The following is a 12,389-nucleotide window of genomic DNA, read 5'->3' on the forward strand; positions in this document are numbered from 1 at the left end:
ATCGGTGTGCAAGAGCATACTAAAGAAAAAAGCCAAACAATGGGCCTCATTATGGGTTTGCCGGTCCGGGAACTGCGGTACGGGTAAGCTTGCCAGTACCATAGTTCCAAGACCGGCAAATTACGAGTTGTGTGCGCAGGTGTTTTTCTGCCCGCCAGGTCCAACCTGGCGGGCAGAAAGGCACACGCGAGCACAGCATGTCGGATGTACAGGCACCGTTTTTATCCATCCAACCTCCCCATTCCCATTCAGCCCTATGGGGCCGAACAGGAATGGGGAGCATCTTTTTTCCAGTGCCTGTGAAAGGGTAATTACGGGGTCCGGTGAGGCACCAGAACATATTGCAAGTTTGGTGGCAGCCTGCCGGTTTTACCGTCAAAGCTACAGCCAAACCTGTAATGAGGCCCAAAGACTTTACACTCTAAAATTGTGATAAATGGAGTGTGTACCTCACAAGCAAAAACTCAGGATACAAGTGACACCAATAAGAGAGGGTGTGTAAATGTGGCAGATGATAACAAAGAGTATGGAAAATCAAATGACATAATGAAATGTTTAAATGGTATGAGTATAGTAAGAGTAAATGAACCCCAAAATGAGTCCTATATGAGACCAACTCCGAGGCCAACCTTTGGTTTTAAAAACTCAAACACACTTTCGAATGAGATCACTTTAGCAGCATTGAATACAGGTTTATTTAGCTTAATGAAAATATATGAACACATGAAGGAAAATGTAGAAAACAAGTAGAAAGATGATAACTGCTTTAAGGGACAACTTTGAAATAGTCATGGGTAAACTAAATCAAGTTAACCTTAGAGTGCAGGATATAAAAGCCCACCTACAGAATGGGTGAAAAAATCGAGAAGCAAGCTGGGCTGTGTTTGAGTCTAAATGGAACCTAGGAGAAGCCATGGAGACAAAGAATAAGCCATACACCCATGTTGAGCCCATAGAAAGTTCAAATGTTGAGGAAAAGATAAACGTGGAAGATGAGGAGAATACTGTAGAAATAGTTGAAAATATGGTCACAGAACAGCACATACAAGAGAAAGCAAATGAAGAAGCTCAAAATAGTAATAATAAGAATACCCCAGAGCAGGAGGAAATGTATGGAATTTTTCAACCTCATTGTAAACGTAAAATTAAATTTAATAAACAGAACACAAAGAGAAGAAAATTCATAAGGTGGCTTACAACTCAACCGATACAGGAAGACACCAAGAGGGTAGAGCAATCAAAAATAATTAGCTAAAAAAATAATGGCAAAGAAGTAGTGGAAATGGACCTCAATGAAGATCAAACACAATCACCTTCTGGATTCCCAAAGCATAGAAGGTGAAAATGAACTCCTGAATTTAATCACATATTCCATAAAAACAGAAAACATAGAAGGAGAGGGTGAAAGTGACAGATAGGATTAGATGGAAAGGGTAAACCCTAACACTTACAATAAACAAACTTTTAAACATTGACAGAAAGAAGGAGAGGGTCCACATCTAATTGTGTGAAAAGAGATTATGATAAAAATGGTTTTGAAATGAGAGATCAAAGAAGAGATAAAAAGGAAAACTATGATAGTGAACGTAAGGCAGAGATGAAAAAGGGGCAAGAAGATCAACCCAGAGAAGTGGAAAGTTTGATCTTGAATAAAGCATTCACAATAGTGATGCCAGATAGAAGAATGCATGACCCATATACTAATAGAACCAGTATATTAGCAGCTATTAACACTATTAACGTGCCGAGAGAAGTACAATCGAGGGATATTGAAATAATTATCATAAAAAGAAACAGGAGAATGGATACGGCAAAGATACATATGCCATCTTTAGTGCTTAGAAAGGTAAAATAAAAGGCTAGATATGAGCATACGATAGAAGTTAACTCAGGACTGAATAGGATAAAATGGACAGAGAAGAACCTAGATGAGCAATTAAAAAACATAGTTGTGAATAAACAGACAGATTACGTAAATGTGATCTTACCATTCAAAAACAGAAACAGTGAAAAACAATGAAAGAGGGGAAATTCTGAATAAGTCGTTTGTTAAACTGAAACAAAGAGAGAAAAGGAGAGCTATAAGGAATATTAAAGCAAAATCAGAAAATGAGGATAAAAGTAAGAAGGCAAAAATTAATACGAACTATAGACATTTCCTAAAAGCACATTAAAATCAAAAAGTACAAGATCAAAATGAAAAAAATGTTGAGAGTCCAGGTAAAAAAATCAAGTGCACATATCTGGCAGTTAATGAAAGAGAGTGTGGAAATAAACTGTTCATCTCACACTTTGAATAGTATTGGAGAAGTGGAAAAGACGGGTGGGTGAAGCATTTTACTAGTCTGTTCCAATGTAGTAGTGAAGCAACAACTGGGCAAGACCAGAGAATGAGCTAACAATAGATAGTTTGGACATAATATTAGCCTTAAGAAAATTGAGTAACTCTGGGGCACCTGGAACTGACAGGATCTATAATGCCACATACAAAAAAAAATGTAGATAAAGGGACTTTGATACTTTATTTAAGAAAATTAGACAGACAGGGAGAATACCTGAATCATTGAGGCAGTCAATAATATTTCCTGTGTTTAAGTAGGGAAATAGGCTTGATCCATGGAATTACAGACCTCTTGCCCTTTTGGATTCAGCAGGCAAGATTTACGCCAGATTTGTGTTAGCGGCTTTCAATAAATGGCTGGATACAAATAATCTTAAAGGCCATAAACAAGCATGCTTTATAGAAGGAGTAGGGACAAACCCAAATATAATAAACAGGCATTCGATACAGCATCTCGGACTAAACTGTGCGACAAATTAAAAATCTCTGGATGCCCCACATACCTAGTAGAGTTAATACAGCAATTCTACACCAATACATAGGTGAGAATAAAACTAAATAGAGAGGGACATCCTACGAAACTGATTCCAACTATTCATGGACTGAAACAAGGGTGCCTATTGGTGTCCACCATATTTAATTATTATAATTAGTGATGTTGGGCAAGATTTTGACAAAGTTAGAGCCTTCCCCCCAACAATATATCAAATTGAGGTAAAACAATTGTTATATGCAGATGATTTAATAGTTTAAATCAAACCCAGATAGGACTGCAGAGATCCCTGAGTGCTTTGGAAGTGAAGAGCATGCAAAGAATAACAACTTAAAAATAAACCCAGAACAATCTAATGTTTTGATAATGGGAGGAACCAGTAAGATAGGGAAAAGGAAACAATTTGAATGGAAAATGGATAAGGTAAAACTCATGGTGGTGGATAACCTTAAGTATTTAGGTATAAATATGAATAACAGCAAGAAAGGGGTCCCCTACAAAGAAGAAATCAAATATAAATAAGAATATGAAGATTTTGCAAGTGAAAATGATTTGTAGGAAGTATGGGAAGTTCTCAGATGTTACAATGATAATGTATTATAATCAAAAGGTTATCCCCACCCTTTCATACGGAACAGTGAGTAAAATCATAAAGGATCAACCAAATTGGGAGGCGATAGAGGGTAACTTCTCGAAGAAAATATTACAGCTCCCCAATAGCTTTCCAGTGCAAATAATAATAAGAAAACTAGTATTAACATCCCTAGAAGCTTCTGTGGATTGGAGTAAATTGAAGCTCTATGCTAAAACTAAAATGACAGACAAATACAGTGCCACAATAATAAATATTATTGCACAACCAATAAGAGTAGGTAAGAATGAGATGATACATGAATGGGGGAATGTGTGTGAAGATATAAAGAAGTAAGCAGATTTCATTACAGTATAATCCTAACAGGCGAAATGTAAACTATGGGAATTGGATTTTATTAAAACACTAACAGAGTGTGAAAAATATCAGGTATTTAAGTCAGGTTATTTTCAAACAAAAAAAAGTAAAGAGAAACCTGACTATTGTCGACAGCATCCCAAGATTGAATACAGAATTAACGTAGAGGTTCCGATTTGATTTAATAACAACGAGAGCAAGGTTGGCCATTTGGAACAAGAATAAAATAATGGACCAAAATTGTAGATATTGTGGAAAACATATAGAGACCCTGCGGCATATAACAATAGAGTGTAAGTCCTTGAAGAATGTAAGAAAGGCATATTTCCAAAATTACTTTAAAGACTATAGATTGTTAGATAAACAGATTATGTTGAGTATAATGAAGAATGCCCAAAGCGTAGCGCTTAATTTGTCTGTGATATGATATTTCAAAAAGATAGAGCCATACGACTATCATAAAACGAGTGACTGAATAACAATAAAAAGAAAGATAAGACCGAAAAAATTATATGAAAGAAGGAATTAAATTAAGTATGTAACTGAGAGGAAAGATGGAGTGAGAGCTTGAATGTAGTATAAGCAGCATAGAGATTTTAGGAAGAGGAAGAATCAATGAATGTGCAATAAGGGAAAGTTTTTTTATAAATGTTTTTTAAAACAATAGCAATAAGCTATGCAAAAATATGTATATAAAGAGGGAAATGCTGTATACATTTTTGTATGTGTAGTATTTGGAAAGTTGCTCTGAAACTGTATCAAAATAAACAATAAATTAAAAAAAAGAATATTTATCTAAGATCTGCCAGGCCCCGGAAACCCCCAGGACTTCAAACAACAAAGGAAAGTTCTATCACCAGGACACTTAAGTCATAAATAGCTTAGCCCGTATTAACAGTGAATACCCAGAATATCAGATACTATGTAATATTTTGTAGTGTTACGGTGGGATTCAATATTTCATAAAACGTTTAAATGCAAATGCTCTGTTAGGTGCCATAAAACAAAATGTGTTTGAGGTCATTTTAATTATGCAAATTAGGGTAATTTGTATCGTTCCGCCTAGAAACAGCGCACACCAGTAAATAAGTGTCGTGGCATCTGGATTGGTGAACCCATTACTTTGGTCTGGAAAAATAATTTGGGATTGAAATTATAAGTAATTTATAAACCATCATCTGTAAACCATTAAACATTTGTGCTACCATGATGAAAAGTGTGTTATTTGGTTCGCACCAGAGAGAAAAATTGGGTGAACTGATAAGTAAAGTGGTCATATTTGTGAACTTTACTACATACTCCTTGAGCACTCACCTTCCTGTGAGGCAAAAAAACATTGGTATCATCTTCGACTCCGTGCTCTCCTTCTCTCCTCAAATCACAGACCTTCTCAAAGAGGCCCACTTTCAGCTGTACCTCCTCAGAGGTATTCTACCTTTCCTCACTTTCCCCCAGAAGCTCATTGTCTCCAAATACCTGGTTCTCTCCAGACTTGGCTACTGCAACAGCCTCTTTCGTAATCTGCCTACCTCTACTCTTGACCCGCTCCAACTAATCCAGAACAGGATTGCTACACTTATCCTTGGCCTCAAGCCCAGGGACGGTATCTCTCCAGCCCTGAAATCTCTCCAATGACTCCTGGTGGCTGCGAGGATCACGTTCAAGACCCTATGCATCATCTACAAAGCTTTCTGGGGACAGGGCCCCCACTACATCCAACTCTCTCTTCTGAAATACCTTTCTTCTAAAGCCCTTTGCTCAGTTACCTCCAACTCTCTGAGGGTCAGACACTTCTCCAGGCAGGCAGTGGAGGGTAGATCTCCCTGCTCTGGAACAGCCTCCTTGCCCCTCCCAGACTTGAGCTTCATCCCCTGAAGTTCCAGAAGCAGCTCAAGACCCTTACTACTCTGCCTTCACTCACTCAATTGCTAACGTATCTGTCTGCTGTGATGACTGGTTGCTTGATACCTTCAGAGTCTAACTGGGTACCAGGCTCCTCCATGACCAATCTTCCTAGCACTGCCTCCCTGCCTACTGCACACGTACATGCTGTAACTGTAACCACTACAGTCCCCCTGCTTCCTGCACTTACCTAGAGCTGCGCTGCCCTGGCTGTACTTACTCAGAGCCATGCAACCCTGTTCGCACTTCCCCCTTTCCTCTCCCTTGCACTCCCCCCTCTCCTTCCCCTTACACTTCTATTGTCGCACTTTACGATCTGAATGACACATGGCCTAGTAGGATGGTTTGTCTTGTCTTCCCTATGTTTTCCCTCCCTTGTCTTGTGGTGTTAATCTGCATTTTTTATAGTTAGCATAAGCTAATCTATTCATTCATTAATTCATGTAAACTCTGTTAAGCACTATGGTTTGTTCTGAGCTGTCATTGATCAACATTTGCTGAGAGCCATGCAGAAAGATATCATGTAATTATATTTGTTATTATGTACAGTGCAAATTCTAGTTTAAAAGCTCTATATATGTTTGTGTGTGAATGCAAAAATGCTGAATAGAGCTGAACACACTGTATAGATGTTATGATATGATTGGTTATTTATAACGCGCTTAATACCCAGAGGTTTCTAAGTGCGGACCCGGGGATCGAACCTCTGTTGCTCTATGTCGTCTTGCTTCCAAGGCGAGCACGTTGCCCCTGAGCTATCCTCCCGAGCAAATTATAAGAACTTATTATAAGAACTTGTCTGTTGGCAGACAGTCAGCTATTCTTTAGCCTTGCCTGCGGAGATAGCATGACTGATGTTTTGATTTCGCTAGAGTTATGATATCTTGTACGTAAGACAAGAATGCTCGCACAATATGTCCAGCACAGTGCATGCTATGATGAAATGTATGAATGCAACCAGAAGGGTTGTTTTTCCCAAAATTATTCTACACATGTAATGTATGTCAATGCCAATATGTATAAACCGTGGATTTTTCTATTCAGTGTTAGTGCAAGAGTGAGTGGGGTAGTGTGTGCTAGTGTGTGGTGTGTGTTAGTGCTAGAGTGCTGGTACTAGGGTACTTGGCTTGATAGTGACCAGCTGACTACCGCTGCCATACATAATCAACTGTTTTCCATTTAATATCTATCTCTGTGTCTCTTGTGATCTTATTTTGTTTCCATAGTATATATGTTCTGACTTACAGTGGCACCTGGAAATACTTGTGTACAGGCACATTATACATGCCATATCATATCATACTATTTCTGAATGTTGCAATGTTTAATGCAAGAACTCTCTGAGATGACAGCACATCAAGAGAGAAACTGGATGTAGAAGTTACTCCCATCTGACTGCCCGCTTCTTTAATATGTCCAATGACCATGGAGGGATATGTCTACTGTAATGTCACTTTTCGGACAACGTTCTAATCACATACATTGACCAATTAGATTGAAGAAATTATATACACCTCAAAAGGGAGATATTGTTGATCTAAAAAGGGTTCAACATACACTAATTAGGGGACAGACTCGCTCACTGACTGATGGCGAGGAAGAAGGTGAATTGATAACAAGATGAAGGGAAAGGAATATACTGCTATCCTTTTGAACCCATGTTGGATTATTGCTAGGCCTGGAAGTAAGGCCTTGTAGGAGTTAAAGATGAAGGCCTTCTTCAGTGGATGAAATAGCAGATGGGCTGTGGAGTAGAGATGATACCATGTTGCTGACTGATGCCCACCTCTTCATAAAGGGGGAGAATTGAACCAGTCTTTAAGTTGGTGCCCGCCTGTCTGTGATCAGCCAAAATAAATTCATATGTGAGTATGATCTAAAGGGGAGATAATCCTAAAGAGAGTGCTACTATAAAGGGAATTAGATTAAATCCTGGCCGTGTTATATTAAGTACTGAGGAGCAAAGGTATATACATTGAATGTACAATCCTGGGAAATAAGAACATATTTCATAAGCATATGTGCATAAGGAATTATCAATTATATAAATTAGATCCTATGGTGCATATACATGAGAATTCCCTTGACTCCTATTATGTGCAATTTACATGCAGCAAAGTGCATAAGACATCTCACTGTGCGCATACCTAGACAAATATCAAATACATTAATTGGAGCCACTTCCTGGTTACGCCATCAAGCAGAATACTGTTATTAAGGCTGAGTTGCTCAAGACAAAAGGGAGTGGGTGATTATTTGGTATGCATTTTCATGCTGTTTAAGTTGCCCATTGAAAGCGAGAAAGGTATGCTTTTACACAGTAATTAAATGGAAACATCAGTGAAGGGAATCTAGCCAACATACTTGTTGAACATACATTTTCCTTTCTAACATCCTTTTATGTACAACAATGTGAATTTAGAACTATGGACTTTGCCAGACTTCTGTTCTAAAGATCAATTAGAAATATACAGAACATGAATGACATCTTTCAGAATGTATTATGAGGTTAATGTGTTCACTGGATTCCCCAAAATCTCAGTGCTTATATAACAACTATGTTTTCTTTCTATGTGGAATTCAAAAGATAAGGAAGGCTGTTGCTTATCATTTTCACCATGCTCCATTCCCAAACTGTTTTACAAAACAAAACAAATGAGCTGTCTGCTTTGTTAGATTTAGCAAATAGCAACTTGATGAAACTAAAATGAAAGCGTAGAAGCAGAAATGCAGAAAGCACAAACTTTAAAAAAATATATGCAATATTTTTTTTAAACACAAGAACATTATTTTTAACATAAACTAGAGACATATCTAATGGTTTTGTAAACGAAAAAGACACAGGTAAAGTCTGTTATAGGTAAAACACTAACCAAGGTTGAATGCTTAGACACGCTGATCGAAGAACATTTTATGGGTAAAGCACTCACATCTTTTATCATTGGGTGCAGGACCATCTTGTTAAAAAAATACCTGGCATTACATAAGTGTTGTGTGTCTCCGCTAACAGAGTACCGTGAGCCCCTCCACCCACCAACAAAAGACACACACACACACTTGTTGGTGGGTCGGACTCCCCGGTCACTCTGCTGCGGCCGGAATGCCCACTTTATTTATACTGCACGCAGCGGAGTGCAACATCACTCCTCCGAGTGCGTGTGACCTTAAAGGGGCAGCACCACACTCCTCCTTTTTCATAACAAAACAAAGAACAAAGGATCACTATCTACAAAACATAAGAGCACACTGCACACAAAATAACGGACCCCTTTCATCACAGCCACCCCCGTCCCGCATGTACATTCTAGTCCACGGGGTGTTCCTACCAGTACAGGGGTCCAAAACATAGTCACTCAGGTGGGCAGGCTTCACCCTCTCAACCCTATGGGGATACCTCCTACCTGCCTCCCAGATCGAGCCCTCCTCACCTGAGCTTCCCTGGGCTGGGGAGCTTGGCGGATGGACCAGGTCACCACCCTCGTCGGGTACATCAGATATGTCCCTTCTCTGTGCTGCCAACGGTCTGGCATCTCCCAGCTTCTTAAAGAAGCTAGCATTGCAAGTCACAGAAGCAGTCCCATCCGATGCTGTTACCATTGAGCCGTGAACTGCTACCACGTCCAATGGACCTGGCTCACAAGTCAACAACTGTTTTCCCTGTGGATGATGATTCCTGACCAGCACCTCATCGCCCCGGACAAATTGCTGTAGGCGAAGTCGCCTTCGGATGTTCTCCTGCTCAGTCCTTACTTTCCTCTTCCTTTCCACCTGCTCATCGTTGATGAATGCTGGCTCACGCTCACCCACTTCTGGGATGAGACCCCTCGGGCATCGCCTGAACATTGCTTCAGCCGGCGCAACACCCGTGGATGAATGTGGGGTGGCACGGTACACTCGTAGGAATTTGTAGAGGGCCCTCCGCAGACATTGACCTGGGCCCTGAGCAATGCAAAAGACTTTATTCAGTGTCCTCAACAGGCATTCCGCCTCACCATTTGCCCTGGGCCACAACAGGGTGATCTTTCAGTGGTAGACCACATAATCCTCCTTGGAAGGGTGGACCATTGTCCGAGCACAGTTCCTGAGGTAGTCTGTAGGTGGCAAAGATCTTCTCTATCACAACAGCAACGTTCTCAAAAGCCACCGACTCCACAAACTCTACCTCCGGGTATCTGGACCACTCATCCACAATCACAAGAAAATGTGTGTCCCGGCCTGTGGACCCAAAGTCAGCATGGACAACTTCCCGTGGCTTGGTGTCTCGCTGCATGGACTCTGTGACTGGTTTCCTCTGAACTGGGGGTGCCGCCTGGCACCACGCACAAGCCGCCACAAACTCCTCGACCCGCTTCTCCAGATCCGAAAACCACACCTTTTAGCGCGTGCAGGCCTTTTTCTTGGCGGTGCCCTGATGTTCTTGGTGTGCCAGCTCAATCACCTGCGAGATCTTTACTTGCACGATCACAATCCGGTCACTCCTGAGCAACAGTCTGGGCTCAGAGAATGCCAGCTCATCCTTGACCCTTCATAGCTGTTCCAACGCCGTCTTTGCTTCCTGGGTCCTCAGAGCCAATGGGCCCACCACAGCCCTCCACAAGCCCTGTTGAGTACCACTTTCAGGATGCGGAAACACTCATCCTCTGCACTGATTTCTGTGGCCCCTCTCGTTCCCCCCTGGGGTGTCTGGACAGGTAGTCAGCTGCGTTGTGGTTGCCGGACAGGTACAAGAGGGAATTCCAGTACTCCAGCAGGGCCAGCTTCCACCACTTGATCCTTACTGGCAGCTTATAAGACGACCCGCCAGTTTGGGCAAGAGGGGCTTGTGATCAGTGACAACTGTCACTGGTTGCCCCAAGACATACAGCCAAAAGTGCTGACAGCCCCACAGTACCGCCAATGCCTCGCTTTCGATATGAGAGTCCCTCTGCTGCATTTCAGATAGGGCCTTGCTGGCATACACGACTGGCCGGACCTCTGAGTTTGCATCGATCTGAGTGAGCACAGCACCCAGCCCGAATGGGCTGGCATCCACCACATCTCAGATTGAAGAGACGGATCAAAGAAGGCCATGGTGTCCTCTGCCATCAAGGCCTCCTTAATGTCTTCAAAAGCAGCCTGCTCCAGGGGCCCCCACAGCCAGGTGACACCTTTCTTAGTCAGAGCTTGCAGTGGGTCCATTCGGGATGCAAGGTTCTTGATGAACAGGCCACAATATGTGACCATTCCTAGAAAACTTCGGATACATTCTCCGGAGGTCTTGCCTCAACAATGTTCTTCACTTTCTGAGGGTCCAGTGACACACACCCTTCTTTGAAGACAAAACCGAAGAACTCAATTTTAGTTTTCAGGAACTCACACTTGTCCCTGTGTAGTGTCAGACCAAGAGATTGGAGCCACTCGAAGGTCTTCGCCAGCCTGCCCAGTTGTTCGGCCTCCAACCGTGCAAACACCAAGATGTCATCACTAATGTTCAATACTCCGTCCAGATCAGCGAGGGCACCACGGATGATATTCTGGAAGACCTCAGCCGCCGATAACACACCAAAACTCAGGCGCTTGTAGCGGTAAAGACCACAGTGAGTGGTAAACATTGTTATGCACCGCAACTCAAGGTGCAGCACCACCTGATGGTATCCAGCACTCAAGTCCAATTTTGAGATTAACCGGGCTCCTTGCAATTCAGCAATGATGTCATCTATGGTGGGGGCCAGATGGTGTTCCCTTTTAATGGCTTTGTTTGGAAGTCGCATGTCCACACATATCCGTACTGAGTCTGGCTGCTTCGGTTTCCGGGCAAGGACAATAGGGGAGACCCAGGGTGTCCACCTTCTCAATGATGTTGAATTTGACAAGATTGTCCAACTCTTTGTCATCCAAGTTCAGCAGATGAAATGGGACCCGGCGATGCTTCAGCGCAATCGGTTGAATGGACTCATCGATGTGGAGCCTCACTGGGTCACCTGCCATGCATCCAATGCCCTCAATTCCCTCAAACAGGCAACTGTACTTCACCAACAACTTCTGCACATCATCCACGTATACAGAGTAGGCAAAACTGACAATGCCAAATGCCTCTGCCGCTGCACAGCTCAACAAGGTGTTACTGCTGACAGTCGTCATGAAGAAGCGGGCTCTGATCGATGCCTCACCATGTCCCACACTGGCTACGAACGCACCATCCAATGGGATGGGTTGTGCCCCACCGAATACAAAGATGTATGCTTTGGGAGTCAATAGCTTCAGTGGGTGGTCCATGGTGTCATAGTGCTCCCGCGTCACCTTCGTCCCCCTGATCAACTTGGGCAACATTGGGTGGGCGTTGTTGCTGGAAGAATCCTGCTCTGACAGGACCCTTGGGACCACTACCAGCAGTGGAGCCCTGCACATTCGGGCGTAATGGTCTGACGCCCCATATCAGCCACATGACTTCCCCAGTGCAGGGCACTCTGCGGAGGTCATATCTGCACTTCATGCATGAGTCCATTGTTCTTGTGCCCCGGTTGCACTGGATCCCACCTGGCCATCTAGCACCTCTGCTGGGCTGGCCGCGGCCTACTGCACAGACTTCTGATTTCCCTGGGAGCACCCCACCTCCATTCTGGATGCTCTCACCTCTAACACTTTCTGACACTGTCCTAGCTACAAGATGCGAGGCAGCGTAATTCCTGGTTCATTCAGCACCTGCCTGCGCAACTTGAGTGATG

The sequence above is a fragment of the Ambystoma mexicanum genome, chromosome 12, assembly GCF_040938575.1.
Source record: "Ambystoma mexicanum isolate Mex_15411 chromosome 12, UKY_AmexF1_1, whole genome shotgun sequence".
Classification (NCBI taxonomy): Eukaryota; Metazoa; Chordata; class Amphibia; order Caudata; family Ambystomatidae; genus Ambystoma; species Ambystoma mexicanum.